The 6,590-nt window shown below is 42.7% G+C and overlaps 1 pseudogene; it reads right to left on the reverse strand.

Moving 5' to 3' along the window:
* Window positions 1-1,075: 1,075 nt before the first annotated feature.
* Window positions 1,076-6,268, reverse strand: LOC105861854 (zinc finger protein 131-like; annotated as a pseudogene).
* Window positions 6,269-6,590: the final 322 nt, after the last annotated feature.

Below are 6,590 nucleotides of genomic sequence, written 5' to 3' on the forward strand. Positions count from 1 at the left end.
GGCCAAGTCGTGGGGCAGGGGGTGGAGGCCAGTGGCGGTGGGCCGAGGAGCCAGGCAGCTCCCCGACCTGGTATCACCTGCGCAGCCCCCGTCACTTGGAATCTCAGTGGGTCAGTCGTTGGCTCAACGCTGGCGACGGGCGTGTGTCAGGCACGGCCCGTCCTGTACTTTATCTTAAATACATTAATTTTTAAATTATGTTGACATTTTTCCATCTGGTGGTAAAATACTAGTGCAACTTTTCACAAAAAATAAAGTTTACCACAAATGTAAATAAATTTTCCCAATTGGAATGGTCTTTCAGCTGCTATTAAATGAAATTTCTCAATCTAACTTAAGTGACAAAGAATTGATGCTTGTCGTTATAAGCAAAAATGTAAAGTATTGTAATATCACCTACATTTCTCCTTACAGCACGACTTTGAAAAAACCAGAAATGCTTCATAGAATTTTAGTTGGTTTTGAAAGGGCACATGGGTGTAGATTTTTTTTTTTTTACACTCTAGAAATTTTTCCACCCACTACTCTTTTTGTTGCAGAGATGGCATCCGTGACTACTGGGGTAGGCAAAAATGTTAATTCAAACTAAAGAAAGCCAAAATTAACCTGCACACTGACAATGCACTTTTATTCAGGTAGCTTGTATTTCCTATATATTCAATTTTCTAACATGCTTGAAAATACATAAACTTATACTCTAATGATTTTATGGTTGATTGTATAATATGGAAAAAAAATTGAGGAACAGCATAACCTGGACAACAGAAAAGGGAGAACCTTTTCCACAATGAAAATAAACAAATTTATACCCAACTATATAATAGAAATATAATCCATTTAAGTTTGCAGAAATATACTTTTCAAAGATCCCCTTCATTTATGGGAAAGATCCCTCCTCTATGGTATTAAATGGGGGAAGGAAATCAGTTTGTTTCAATAGAAACAGTTCAGCACAAGAAGAAAACAGGAAATAGTTTAATGTTGGTTCACTTGTGCATTAGCTTAAGGAGAAGTCACACTATCCATAATCAGTTAAAAAACACATGTAAATTTAAAAATATATTCATTTGTTATTTTATTTTAAAACTGGCATAGCTGTCCTATCCTCCTTCCCTGCCTTTTCAGCTTGGGAATCCCATGTTGGTTTGGTCTGTAAACCCTCAGCATCTTTATGATCTTCCCTGGCAGCATCTGTTTTGCTAGGTTCTCAATCCTCTTGGTTCATGATTTCAGGGGTCATGTAATCCAAGTATCCTTCTAGAAGCTCAGTTTGTACTTCCATTGGCATCTGATTTACCCACACAACATGCAGCTCCTCTTACATGCAGTTCAGTACCTTCTTCAGTCTAAATGTGATCCACTTCTAAGTCCATTATTTCTTTATTAATTTTCTGTTTGGAGGATCTGTCTCGTGCAGTCAGTGGGGTGTTGAAATCTCCGGCGATTATGGAGTTGCTATTAATTCATTTGCTTAGCTCCAGTAAGGTTTCATTTATGAATCTGGGTGCACCTAAGTTGGGTGCATATATATTTAAAATTGTTATCTCTTCTTGTTGGACTGTGCCTTTCACCATTATATAATGACCCTCTTGGTCTTTTACTACATTTGTTGGTTTAAAAACTAAATCATCTGAAATTAGAACTGCCACACCAGCCTTCTTTTGGCTTCTATTTGCTTGGAATATTGATCTCCACCCTTTTATTTTTAGTCTATATGCATCCTTGCAGGTTAGATGTGTTTCCTGAAGACAGCATATACTTGGCCTGTATTTCCTTATCCATTCAGCCAGCCTATGTCTCTTGAGTGGAGAGTTTAAGCCATTCACATTTACTGAGAGAACTGATAGGTAAGGTAGATTACTGATCATTCTGTTGGGTTGGATGTTGTTGCTATGATTTCTTTCTTGAGCCATTGTAATATCTGGCCTTTAATATCTTTGGGTTTTGGTTGTTTTTATATTCGTGGGTTATTATTATGTTCTGTGCGTAACACTGTTTTAAGTACTTCTTGTAGGGCTGGTCTTGTCTTGGTGAATTCTCTGAGCCTTTGCTTGTCTGAGAATGTTTTTATTTCTCCTTCATATACGAAGCTGAGTTTTGCAGGGAATAATATTCTAGGCTGGGCATTGTTTTGTTTCAAAAGAGTGAGAATGGGGCCCCAGTCTCTCCTTGCTTGTAAAGTCTCATTAGAGAAGTCTGATGTTATTCGTATTGGCTTTCCCTTGTATGTTACTTCCTTCTTTTGTCTTACAGCTCTTAGAAGGGCCTCTTTATTGATACTTTGGTCAGTCTGATGACTGCATGTCGTGACGTCTTCCTGTTTGCATTGAATCTCCCAGGGGTCCTCTGAGCTTCTTGAACTTGCATATCAAGATTTTGAGCAAGGCCTGGGAAATGTTCCTCTATTATATCTTCAAACAGCTTGTCCAACCCTTGAGTGTTCTCTTCTTTCCCTTCTGGTAAGCCTATGACCCTCACATTAGGTTTCTTCACATAATCCCACAGCTCTTGTAGGCTTTGCTCTTTTCTCTTGTTTCTCTGCTCTATTTCTGTGACTGATTTATTTAATTGGAGGGTGTTATCTTCAATCTCTGAGATTCTTTCTTCTGTTTGATCTACCCTGTTCTTGAGACTTTCCACTGTATTTTGTAGTTCCTTGAATTGATTGTTCATTTCCAGGAGTTCGGTTACACTTTTCTTCATTGTGTCTATTTCTTTTCCCATATCCTGGAGACTTTTTGTGGTTTCTTTGTGTTGGTTATTGAGTTGTTGTTGCAGCTGGGTGAGTGTTCTTATGATCCACATACGAAATTCCTCTTCTGTCATATTGGTTGCCTGATTTTGGTTGGTGTCCGTTTCTAGGGGGCTGGTGCTCCTCTTTGGGGGTGTGTTTTCCGTTCGGTTCTTCATATTTCCTGAGTTCTTTCGCTGATTTCTTCCCATGTCGATCAGTTGTTGTTTCTTTCCTTTAGGTTATTGTTTGGGTATTCACACACCTTGTTTAGTTTCTGAGGCGTTAGGTGGTGTCTGTGGGTGAAATTGGACCACTCCCTGTATATTGAGTCAGTGGGTACCGTGGAAAGGCTGTGCAAGATGCCGTCCCTGTCAGTAGGTGGCGTTTGCTTGGAGGAACAGGCTATACTGTTGATTTTGTGTCTTGTTAACAGCTCTTGTTCTGGGCAGAGCTGGGTTGGGTAAGCCTGCCCTCAGGCCGTTAGCAGGGGTCAAAGTTCTGTTCTATGCTTCCAGGGAAAGCTGTCAGGGCGGGGCTGGAATGGTCCCGCTCAGCCAGAAAGTCTGGGTGTGGGGGTGGGTCTGTCTGAGACCCGCAGTCTGGAGCGGGCCTCGCTTCTTTCTATCCTCCCCAACTCCGCAGCTACTCCTGGGCCTCTGCCAGCAGGCCAGACCACAAGCCACCAGGCCTCCCCGGACTGTGATGCTGGAGGGGAGGTTCCCTGCACAGGAACGTCACCTGGGTTGGGCGCACGGCCTCCTCCTGGGAGGAGGGTTGCCCTCTAGGACGCCGATCCGCCCCTGGAGGCACACACACCTCAGTAGGCTGTTCACGTGTAACCCTTCTGTGCCCCGGGCAATCCTAGCCCTCGGTGCAGGGGATCTGGTCTGCAGGTCCGACCTCTGGGTCCCAGAGTTCAAACTGTATCCCCACCAGGGAGAAGATTTCCGGTCCCAATTCACCCACAGGGAGCCCAAGCTGGGTCTATGTCTCTCAGCCTCTGAGTCGGCACCGTTCTCCTGGGAACACGGTGCCAGCAGCACCTGGGAGGGGGGGCAGGTAGGGAGCTCACAGTCTGAGTTCCCCTGAGTCAGGTGTAGGGTCCTGTTCCCTGGAGGTGCCTCTGGCTGGTGGCTGTATTGTCTCTCTGGGCAGCCGTGGGTAGGGTCGGTGGAGGGGAGGAGGAGGCAATATGGTGTCTGACTCGTGGCTCGGGTCTGTGCACACGGAGGTGCCCGGAGGAAGTTGGGAACCTGGTGCCACGTCTGCTACAGGCTCACCATTGGCAGGCGGCGGCGGTCTCTGGGCTGGTGTCTGCAGGTCTCTCCACCCGCTGGGGAGCCCACCAGGAGTCCCGAATGCAGGGGAGGGGAAACAGCAAATCCACCTACCCTTGCCGCTGGTCTCTGGGCTGCTCCGGTGGTCTCAGCCTCCAGTTCTCCTCCGCAGCCTCCTCCCGTGGAGTCTCCCGGGGTCTCAGGTACCCCTCCTTCCGGCCCTTGTCCGCTGTATGCTCGTCTTCTTGCTTCTTTCCTCTAATTTCTGCTAGAATCAGTCTTTTCTGCAGAGACACTCTGTCTAGCGGTGTTATTCCTCCGCCATCTTGCTCCGCCCCCCTATAATCTCTGATCCACTTCTAGATAACTCACTTGGACCTCCTCTGGAAGTTTACTCATGTATATTGGGCTCTTGCCTATCCTAGAGCAGATCTGGATGGACTTGTTCCACAGTCCCTTGTGCTGAATCCACCTAGACTCAAAGCAATGGTAGCATGTGCACCTTCCCAACTTGTTTTATTTTTTTATTTTTATTTTTTTTATTTTTTTTGAGACAGAGTCTCGCTTTGTTGTCCAGGCTAGAGTGAGTGCCGTGGCATCAGCATAGCTCACAACAACCTCAAACTCCTGGGCTCGACAGATCCTTCTGCCTCAGCCTCCCGAGTAGCTGGGACTACAGGCATGCGCCACCATGCCTGGCTGATTTTTTTATATACATATCAGTTGTCCAATTAATTTCTTTCTATTTATAGTAGAGACGGGGTCTCGTTCTTGCTCAGGCTGGTTTTGAACTCCTGACCTTGAGCAATCCACCCGCCTCGGCCTCCCAGAGAGCTAGGATTACAGGCGTGAGCCACCGCGCCCGGCCCCAACTTGTTTTATGATAGTCATTGATGTCACAGGTTCAGTTTGCATACGTTTCTGCTGAAAGAAATTCTTTGGTGACTAGATGCCCTGAAATATTGTGAATATTACTGAGATGCTTCCCTAATCCATTTCTTTACATAAACCACAAGTGACATAAAGTACAATGGTTGAGTTTATTTCCAGTATGTATTACCAAGTGATATTTAAACTGATGTCGGTTGTTAAACACACTGTTACAGACCTGGTATTCATAAAGTTTCTTTCATCCCTTTTTTGCCCTCACTCTAGTTTGGCATGCAATGAAGTGACATTTGAGGGTGATGTTACTAGCAAATTGTTCATGGCAATTTGGACATCCAAAAAGATTTTTACCTGTTATGTTTTCAAAGATGCTCCATAAAATTTCCAAAATGGATCAAATTGTTTCTCATAGTATTGACATATATAATTTTTTCCCAGTTCTTTGCTTCCTACTGACTCCAGATTCTTTGAGATGGTAATATTTTGGTGTAGTTTCCATGAACTCTTCCAAAGATACCTTTTTTTTGCATATTTCACACTTGAAACTCTCAGTATAGTGTGATTTCATATGTTTCTTAAAATGGTAAAATAATTTAAATGAATAGTTGCATTTCTCATAATGGAGTAAGACCTTCACACATAATAGTTGAAGTTCCACAATTTCAATACCTTCCACCTGCTTGCTTGTAGGTTCAGATGCACAGCCATCTTCTTCTTTAATCTGCCCCTTTCTATCACCTTGATGGTACTTGCTGTAATATCCACCAACAGTGCTTGAGTGTAATTATCAGAGGAACCTGTGCTCTGTATTTATTGGACGGTTTGGCAGAAGCCACTTAATCTTCCACTTTGTGCCTTCAGCAATCTCCACTCAATTTCAACAAGTTCTGACTGTGCAAATGGCATTGATTCAGTGATACCATTTGAAGTTTCTGCAATATTCTTTTTTTTGCCTCACTTTTTCCTGTGGTATTTTCTTCTAATGGAGTTGAATTTTCTTTGTTCCTGACTTCAAGGATTTTGATATCTTTTAGCATTTGTAGAACCTCTGCTGCTTTACATACATCATTGGCTGCTTCTCCTTGTATTATTAATTTTGATGTGTATGTAAACTCAATTAAATGACAAAAATTCATTTTACTAACACCTTTGATTTCCTCAAAAGGTTCCAGAGTAAACTTCTAAAAGAATTAGTAGAAGAACTTACAGTAAGTAGCCAAAACAGCCTCATAGACCTTAAAATGGTGTCCTTCAACAATTAGGATGATGTCAGTAAGCTGGTCTTGCTCTCACTGTTCAATTGGTCTAGGGTCATTTTATTAAGCTCAGAGAACTTCTGAAGCCATTTCATTGTTTCTTCAGCTTCCATAGCCATTCGGTTGCTTCAGGGAAGTAGGAGCAGCCTCTACAACTTTTAATATTGTATATCCCTTAACAAATTATTATAGCTTTTATTATTTTAATAGTTTTGTCTTTTAACCTTTCTGCTAAATATATAACTGATTTACATAACCCATTTACAGTATTTGAGTGTTCTGAATTTGACTATGTACTTACTTTTCCATAGTACCTTATACTTTCATATGTTCATGTTACTATTTAGCATCCTTTTCTTTCAGCTTGAAGAATTCCCTTAAACATTTCTTGTACGGCAGTCTAGTGGTGGTGAACTCCCTCATCTTTTGTTTGCC

Source organism: Microcebus murinus, unplaced genomic scaffold, assembly GCF_040939455.1.
Source record: "Microcebus murinus isolate Inina unplaced genomic scaffold, M.murinus_Inina_mat1.0 scaf008_hap2_Mmur4.0, whole genome shotgun sequence".
Classification (NCBI taxonomy): Eukaryota; Metazoa; Chordata; class Mammalia; order Primates; family Cheirogaleidae; genus Microcebus; species Microcebus murinus.